This window comes from Gastrolobium bilobum, unplaced genomic scaffold (assembly GCF_033153095.1).
Source record: "Gastrolobium bilobum isolate Gb01-03AN ecotype WA unplaced genomic scaffold, APGP_CSIRO_Gbil_v1 utg8615, whole genome shotgun sequence".
Lineage (NCBI taxonomy): Eukaryota > Viridiplantae > Streptophyta > Magnoliopsida > Fabales > Fabaceae > Gastrolobium > Gastrolobium bilobum.
This window is the reverse complement of record NW_026896078.1, coordinates 185,869-195,838: the sequence shown is the minus strand read 5'-3', so window position 1 is coordinate 195,838 and position 9,970 is coordinate 185,869. Positions and strand designations below refer to the sequence as shown.

At 37.4% G+C, this 9,970-nt stretch overlaps 1 long non-coding RNA gene across 2 annotated transcripts; it reads left to right on the top strand.

Annotated features, from left to right (window-relative positions):
* The first annotated feature begins 3,889 nt into the window (after positions 1-3,889).
* On the top strand, positions 3,890-6,554 carry LOC133297675 (uncharacterized). Of its 2 annotated transcripts, XR_009749667.1 has the most exons (4): positions 3,890-4,206; positions 5,201-5,268; positions 5,517-5,584; positions 6,318-6,554. It is a non-coding gene; the product is annotated as an uncharacterized LOC133297675 (long non-coding RNA). The 2 variants fall into 2 exon arrangements; XR_009749666.1 differs by lacking the exon at positions 3,890-4,206 and having other exon boundaries at positions 5,194-5,268.
* The last annotated feature ends 3,416 nt before the right edge of the window (positions 6,555-9,970 follow it).

The window sequence follows — 9,970 nt, the reverse complement described above, 5'->3', positions numbered from 1 at the left end:
TGTGGTTGTGGACCTTGCCCACCCGCCCTCACCTCAACCAAGAGTAATCTCATCATTTCAATATTCGCCATTCTGCTTGCTGCCATCATTTCTTGATTGGCCAACCTATTAGCCTCTAACAGATCTTGATTTGCTTTCATCATCACTTCTAGCTCTCGCTGCCTAGCTGCAGCCATATTTTGTTGCATCTCAGTTAATGCCATTATCATTGGATCTGGCTGTGAAGTATTTCCCCGCGGGTTAAGTCGGGGTCTTGCCAAATCTGCCAATATTGGATCGGTCGGGTCAATAGGAGGATCAGAAGTCCTTCTTGGGCGAACCATAATTCTGCATATTTCACACAAAGGAATGAGTTAGCTACGCTCACACTCGGTGATCAGACATGCATATCATAGTATTCCAAGAAAAACTCAAGAATATAACAACCCGAACAGTTCATGCAATATTTCACAGGCTCTTCTAGAGAAACTGCTCTGATACCATAAATGTAACATCCCCGTCTCGAGCCGGTTCAATTAACATACATATGATACAAACAGAAACAGCGGAAGACTTAACTTACAAAAATATGAGCTAACTTTTTTTTTTTTCTAACTTAATTCTTACTCGGCGTAAACGGAAATCGGGCAGAGTTTCCTCTATAAATCGGACAACTGGGGATTTTCCAATCCCACTCAGAAGCATTTCCTGATAAACAGTTTATACAACATATCAATTCAGAAATACCAGATATCCAAATATAATCAAATACCCATACATGGGCGCATGCATAACATGGCTCCGTGCCACTAAATCTAACAGCATGCCATCAAAACATAAACCTATCTGAATACTACATCATCATATAACGTTCCTGAATACTCAAATGTACATGCATCAAACTGATAGACATGTACAAAACATATACAGGCCATATACAAAATAAAGGATCAATATCATGATCCATCAAATGCGAAAATACTAGAATACATCAAACACTCCAAAAAGGTAGTAGCCTACAGCCACTCAAAATCCGGTCTGTCAACTGCCTCAGCCACGTGTCGTGTCCCTGCCTAGTGAGGACTCACCGGAAATCTGGGCCCCTGAAAATGTGTCCCCAAAGAGGGGTGAGATTACAAATCTCAATAAGCTCCAGGTTTATAGAGAATTCTCCATACCCCTGGCTCACTCCTGCATGAAAGTCAGATACAGAGTATACAAATACAACATATAACAGATATCATAACAGAACAGAGCATATATCCATATCATATCAGAGATGTGCGCCGTCATTCCCAAGGGAGGACCCCAAGCGGAAATCAACGCACGTGTTCCCGAGGGAGGACCCCAAAGCGGAACCAGACATATCAGAGGAGTACACCATCAGTCCCGAGGGAGGACCCCAAAGCGGACGTCCGGGTACTATACAATCAATGGCCAGAGATTGTTTCAGAAATCAAATTACAGAAGTCACATCAGAGCAAAACATATCATGTTATCAAATAACTCTATATGAATGCATCTATACAAAGCATCTAAATCACAGTCATACAGTCCAACCATAGTTCACTAACCATGGTGGAGCACTCAAGCAGGAAAAGACTCCTTAAACATAGAGCTTACCTCTTGAAGCTTTACCAATACGCTTACTTGTGGAACAAGTTACTTTTATCGCTTCAAGAGATTTCCGATCCTTCTCAATCCCTAGGCACACCTAGAGAATAATTTACAATGCATCAATAAAATGATGCAATACCATAATTATTTCATAAGCATACATTTTATCGCTTATTTTCCTTTCTTTGCATTTTTGCCAATCCTATGCCAATACACAAGTCTAGACCTCTTTATAACCGTTGGCGTTCTTTAATTTAATCAACCATTCCCTTAGGAATTTTCAACATAAATCATGCTATTTTTCTTCAAAACTCATCACCTTTATACAATTTGTTACAACACATTTTATTTACAATAAAATGTACAAAATATGTCCCTAAATACCCTATAGGTCGAATCCTACAAGGGGAATTTCCAAAGATCCTTCTCTTTTACAATGCATTTTCGTTACTTCATTACAACTTGCAAACACCTAGGAATGCTTCCAGTAAATTCCTATTTTGAGTTTAGACACCAAGTCCTTTTTACTTAGGCATTCTTACTAACTCATCCATTTTCACTCATTTCCAACACACTATACCTTCACAATACATAATATAATTTTTTCCACAATAACTCCTACTCACTCCATGATGGCCGAAACCTAGGAGGAATATGCAATAGGACTTTTAAATTTTTATATCACATGTGGATGCTTACTCAACACTATAACTTCCTAAACAACAATAATCCATCATAAATTTCACATTCTAACATCAATTATTTCCCAACAAAATATGCTCATCAATTTCATAACTTAAATCATCAAAATAATATCATGGAAATAGAGGTTTCTTACCTCTAAACACTTGTACAAAGCCTAGAGAGCAATCTCCAAGCCAAGCTCCATCCAAAAACTCACTTTTTCTCCTCCAATGAATAGTAACTCGAAAATGAGAGGAGGAATAACTCTTCACACACTCAACTATAGCTCAAATGGATAGGTGGAATGGATTCATTGAGTGGTTTCCAATCAATTTCATGTGGTGGGTCATTGGATTTGGTGGATGAATGATGAAGAAATCAAAGAAGGAAAATTTGAAACCCTAGCCCCTTCCCCTCCATGTGCAGCTCGGCCATGCAAGAGAGAGAAGAAGAAAATCTGAAATGAATAGTGTTTCATTTAAGTGACAAGGCTATATAGGCACATGTGGCCATTTTCATCGGATGTTTTTTTATCGCGTATTTTAACTTAAATTGACCCGGAACTAACTCAAAGCTACAAACATATTTTTTTTTTTCCTAAAATCATTTACATTAATTTTTTATTTCCTAAGGAACAATATTCATAATTCACAGTATGGTTTTTGCACCGCTTTTGACGAAATGCACTGTGCATCACTAATTGTACTTCCTTTACTTACGAAACTTAAAACTTATAAACTTATCATTTTCTTGGGCCTATATTGACTTGCTTGGCATATATTGGACTTTCTTATTCTTATTTCATCAATTATTTATTTCTGGACTCTACCGGTTGCTTAAACAGCAGTACAAAATACCCGGTAGAAACACTATTCACGAGATTTTCACGGAAAGTGCCAGACTATACAATTTTTCGTTCTGAACTCATATTTGTCATCAGAATTTTCAAATTATGTTCCTAAAATTATTTTGCTCATTTTAAGCTCTACCGGTTAATTCACAAAACTGTAAATTCTCCGGCAGAACGCACTGTTCATAACATAGTCATGATTACAGTCAAAATACTCGAAATCGCTCACTGAATCTAATTATGGCATTTAAATCCTTAAATTAAATCTCTAACTAAGATTTACCAGTTAGGGTCATTATAGTTTGCACACAGAGATGGATAGCAGGCAGCAGAGACAGAGATCAGTAGCTGAGATAAAATGTGTTGCGAGATCAGTAGTCTTTGGAAGGCGAACTGGCGAAGTGAGAGAGAAAAGGATAGAAGTGCGTTGCGCCGCGGAGAGTGAAAAAGAGGGGAGATAAAACCCTAACATTTACTTTTTATACCATGATATAAAATGACCACAATAACCTTATAAATTAGTGGGTCAGCAAGTTTACGGGTTGACCCGTAACCCGACACGAATTTTTTCGTGTTGTTTTTCTTCAACCCGAACACGACCGATTTTTTAAACGGGTTGACCCGAACAAGAAAATTTCGTGTCGGGTCCGGGTCGGGTTGACAGGTCGTGTCATAAATTGCCACCCCTAGAGGAGGTGCAGTATTTCCTCTGATTCTTTGTCACTCTTTACTCACAACCGCGAGTTAAGGAAGGACACAAGGGAGAGCAAGGATTGCGTCTCTTTCTCAATCATCCCAGCTCCAAACCGTGGACGCATAGAAGGATAGCAGAAGCTCTTTGCACACTCATTTCCCTCTTCACCTTGTTCGGCAGAGGAGCAACCTTGAGGAGGTGAGATTAAGTTTTCGTGGCCCTTTTGTTCCTCCTCACTTGGACTGTTTCTGATTAAGTTTCCCATTTTCTTGAAATGCCTCTGTCTTGAATGAGTCGCCCCAACCTTTGCATGCAACGAGAGTTGATTTCTTTGGGCTTAGGAGAGTGCAGTTTCTAATTAATCTTGGAAGCATGATGGAAGGTAAGAACTCGACCCTGTAATTGCTATTTGTCCATTCGAATTGCATGTGTAGTTAAGAAAATAATTCTTAGTATTCCTACTTCTTTCCTCATCATTCGGTTCCCTCACGTGTGACAAGGAGAATATTTTATTTTAGTGAATTCTCTGCTTTAATTCTGCCCCTTGAATTGCCTTGGAGTTGATGCATGTAAATTCCAAACTGAACGTTGTGAACTTGGAGTAGCCATTTAAATTGCTAGACTGCTTTTTGTTAGAAAGATCATTATACAGCCGTATGTTTTAATTCTGTTTAAACAACCTTGAAATTGGTATTGTAAGTCGAAATTGATGTTAGGGAACTTGGAAAAACAACCCCTTAATATTATTAGAATCGGTTCTTGGGTTATTGAAACTGGTTAAACATTGCCGTCCTAAGACTGTATGTGTAGCTTGCTTAAGACCTTGTTCCACAACCATAAGCATGATAGGAAATGTTATGAAAATAAATTAATTTTGTGCATATGATATCTAGTCAAAACTGAATCCTCATAGTGTAGGCCACATTGGGACTTTGTATTTGCTAGTAATTGAACTAGTGTTTTGCCAAACATTGTATGTGATAATAATGCCCTATATAAACAGCCTGCTTTATGTCCCCTTGAAGCGCACCCTAGTCCTGTAAGAAACAACATGTATATGACCTATTTGTTCATGCTTAAGTCAAGTGGGTGGTGTTTGTTAATAGAAAGTGAATGCACTAAAGAAGGGCCTAAAAACCGTACATGTTGGATATAGAGGAACCTTTGGTTTGTTTATGACTAAACCTATAAGAAATTAAGCTAAATCAGAAAAAGATTTGAACAATTAAGTTAGAGAGTAAATCGGTACTTGGAAACATGAAAGAGGTAGCTTAAAATCAGAAAAGGAACTTGGTACGGGAAGTATAAATTCTGAATGGAATCTTGTGTTTTGTAATAAATGGAAGTAAAGAAAATCTGTTTGGTATTTTGATTAGGTTCATAAACCTCAAGGATGCCGGATGGACTTGGGGGCTGTTTTGATTAAAAATGTTAAAGACTTGAGGTATGTGTTTGGTAGTGAGACCTACTGTGACTATTAGCTAGTGTATGGAATTTTGAACTGATGCTCACATGTGCCTTATAATTAGTATTCTGCTATATGTTATATTAAATTAACATGAATTCATGAATCGGTTAGTATAAAAAGTATGTTAAGACCGATTTAAAATACAAGAATTTGAGAGGCATGGAATTGTTTATAAATAGTAGGATAGTATGAATAAAATTCTTATTTGTTGTGCACTTGATTAGGTGCACATAACTCTTAAAGTGTAGGCTGATTTTGGTGCTGCCTTGGGTTGAAAATTGGACACACCAAGGTAAGTGTTTGGTGGTGAGACCTATTGTGACTATTAGCTAGTGTATTAAATTGTGAATTGTTGCTCACATGTGCCTTGGATTCGTATTCTGTTATATGTTATATGTATTCTAACTTGAACTTGACATGATGGAAAATTCTTCTTTGGGAAGCAGTTGTTATTCGGCAGCTTGGTGTTAAAAATACATGAAATATATGCTATTATGATGATGATCTAGTCATGCATATGTACATCATATTTCATTTGTTTCTTTTTGTGTATGCGAAGCATATCATGGCATACAGCATTGTGCATCCAGTTTGGAAACCGAAGTATATAATATAAGTAAGCATATGATTGAGCACGCATCATATAGGCATCCCTCTGGTACCAGGGTATGGGACACTTGGCTTCAGTCTGCATAGGTCACAGATGGAATTCATCTTTGATGGAGCCAATATGGAATCTCCACTGTGTATGTTAGTACGTGCACTGCAGTGCTATGAACGTACATTACCATGGCGTTATATACGCACTCTGATTAGTATTATGGCGTTATATACACATCATGACTAGTACTTTAGCGTTATCTACGCACTATGATGATATGCTAGCATTCGTCCGGAAAATTATATGTTGATGCGACTGTTTGGAATTTTGTACATAGTCTAATAGTGTTGATTTACTGGTTTTATTATCACATTACTGGGATTTTTCTCACCCCTTTTGGGGCTCAATTTTTTTAAAATTGCAGGAGGACGAAAAAGCATATGATGACGTTGTTATTTTGGATATTTGCTGTTGACTGCTGCTGTTTGGACTTTCTGTTGTTGGCTGCTTTGTCTATTTGATGTTTGCTGATTATATTCTAATGATGTAATATTTTGGAAGGATGGGCTACTGTTGGAACATGTTTTAAATTACTGTTTTTTAAGATTTTATGGTCAGCTAGTATTTTGAAAGACTCGGTTTACGTTTTGCGAAAAACAATTTATGAACGTTGTAAATATTGTTTTAAAAACTGGTTTAGCGAGCACTTTGCGAGTTATGTTTCATGGGGCTACAAACCTCCGATTCGCTTATAATTTATATGCACGCGAAGCCCCACGTGTCTAGTTTCAGATTATATAAACTTTACAATGAAATTATGAAAGCTAGGTTTATTATGATTTTTACAAGTCAGACAGGTTTTTCAGGAAAATTATTATTTCAGCAAACCATGTATTTTGTAAAGTTCCACTCTGATTTTCGTAAGCAACCAGATTTCAAATTAAGAGTTTGATTAGCTACTTAAAAATGCGTCTTCAGTATTTAAGCAATGACGTTAGAACTCTAATCCGCTTAGCAGACATCTCCCTTGGATGCATACATGGGAGGGTGTCACAAAACCAATCAATTAGATTGAGTGGAAACAAATCAATTGGATTGATTGACCAAGATTAAGGAAACCAAGTAATTAGATTAATTGGCTGAAATTTGGGAAACCAATCAGTTGGATTGATTGGGTAAAATTAAGGAAACCAATTAATTAAATTAATTGGCTGAAATTGGAGAAACCAATCAATCAGATTGATTGGATAAAATTAAGGAAATTACCCAATAAGATTGGGATTTGATGAGGGCGCTGATTTGACCTAGTCTTAGGTTAATGAGTCGCCACATCTATATATGACCCCTCTTCTTTCTTAGTTTTGTATCTCTTATTCATCTTTAATTTTTCCCACTGAAACCTTAGCCAACACACACATCAGTGTGGCTGCTATCTCTCTCTTGGAATAACCAAAGGCACTACCCAATCTCTATTCTTCTCTTGAGTCTAGCAACCTCCATTGAAGGATATTGGGCATTCGAAGAAGGGTTCTTCTCTTACAAGACAACAAGGTGGTGTGGATTTCCATCGGAGGACTTGTGTTCTTCAAGTCTGAAGAATTGATCAAGAACGCATTTGATCAAGAATAATAATCCGAATAAAGGTATCTACTTTAAACCCTAACATGTCTATTGCATGATTCATGGATTAAACATGATTAAGGGTGGGCAAAGGTTGCTTCTTCCGCATAAAAAAATTTAATTTTTCCCTCTTTCATGTTTATGGCCTACAAAGGCAACTTACAAGTGGTATCACAACTTGTTGCTTTACTATCGACAAGTTAAGGTACTTTTGTTCGGTTAAAAATTCGATTTTTACATTTTGGTTCATTAAAGACTTGATCTTTGATGTTTTAATCAGTTAAAAATGTGACCTTCATGTTTTGGTTGGTTAAAAATTTGATCTTTGACTTTTTAATCGATTAAAAATGTGGACTTTACATTTTGTTGGTTAAAGATATGATCTTTGACATTTTGATCAAATAAAGATTTGATCTTTAATTTTTTATTCGGTAAAAATATGATCTTTGCATAAAATTTTGATTTTTTGGATATGTTAAAAGTTAATATGTCCATGTAAAAGCATAGAACATATTTAGTATATTTTTGCGCCTGTATGTAAATTGCAATAAGACATCTACTGAAATACCTCATTATATAAATAAAGTGTGTATCTAAATCACGGTATTACATCTCGTAATCCGGACAATATCCTGATACATTATTCCAACTCCAAAAGACTCAAGACATAATCAAGACATAACAATACTATATGTCATGGACAATCCCCATGCTCACCAAATAAACATAGTAAACAACCAGTCTCAACATAAAACTCCATAAACATAACTGAAGCTATAAGCATATAAGCAGCATGCATAACCAGCATCCAATCATGACAGCATAATATAACAGCAATCTAACTCAGCTCCGGCCTCCTGCCGCCTGAGGTCTCAACATTACCTGACCCTGAAATAAGCATTCCCCAAACGTGGGGTGAGATCTCTAAACAAGAAATCTCAGTAAGACAAGGGGTCCTCAAGGATCTTCCACCCCAAGCTCACTTACATGTGCAATATGAGTTCTAAAAGCATTTATATCATTATCAGTTCCAAAACTATATAGTGCAACAGATATCTATGGCATGTGTGTCTATCACTATCTACTGGCCAGAGAAATGTAGGAATACATCAATTCCCTACATGTAGTACAAGGAACACCGCTTGCACCTCACCCACAGCCTCACCATCTTGTATGTTCTACATACTCGGGCTTACTGTATAGGTGGAACACCTCCATGCATATCAACAAGGCACTAACATACAATAGCTCAACAGCATTTCCAAAACATCAAAAGCATGTAACACAGCATGCATATAACCATACCCCCATGGGACATGGTGGAACCACAACATGGCTAAACCGAGGACACGAAAGCTTACCTCTAAGCTAGCTATCCAATGCCACAAGCTCAAAGTCCAATCACAGCAGATCACAATCTGATATGGACCAAATATAAATCAATAAACATGTACCACATGCATAGAAATTAAAGACAACGCCTTTTCATTACGTTTTATGTCTTAAAGCTTCTAACAAAGCCACAAGCCCTTAATCACATGATTCTGGCTTAGTCCATTAATCACAAAAGTTCAACTTCATCAATCTAGGGTCCACAAACCCCCCAATAGCCTACTATACACACAGCACAGCTACTGTTCTGCGAAACCCCAGAATATCCGGATATTCCTCGGGACCATATCCGGATATGCAATATCCGGATATCTCATGTCTATATCCGGATATGCAATATCCGGATATACAGATTCACATATCCGGATATCCAATATCCAGATATCCCAAAACCCCATATCCGGATATCATATCCGGATATCCAATATCTGGATATTCCACTGGCAGATATCCGGATATTTCACGACAGAATGCAGTTTCTGCATTTCATGAAGATATCCTTCAAGGTTGGGTTTTTACCGATTTTAAACACTTAAACATGCATTTCTAGGTGTGTTAAGCCTTACCCAACGACAAGTTATCATCTTTTAACCTTAACATGCATCAAGCTTCCATTTTTAAGCATAAAACTCAAGATCAAAGGGTGGTACAACATACCAAGGCTCAAAACTCAGAATGGAGATGCTCTTGGAGCTCAACACAGCCCCTCAAGTCTGACTCAAGGATGTGCACGAAAATGACAACATCAAGAGTAGGTTTTTCTTCACAAAGGTGACACTTTGAAGATCAAAATGTTAAGAATGAGACTCCCACCCTTCAAACACCAAACTCAGCAGTTCAAACCCCCTCACACAGGTTCTCTAACTCAGAAAAAGGCCAACAATGCAGTCCCAAAGCCAACCCTCACCCTCACCAAGTGTTTAAATGGAAGAACAAGCATCAAAGGTGATTACTTGATCAAGAAATGGAGAACGAAGCCTAAGAACACTATTTCTGGTCAGCCTCCAAGAAAAGCCACGCAACAAATCAGTTTTCTAGGGCTTTGTGCCCTTACAAAGGGTATAT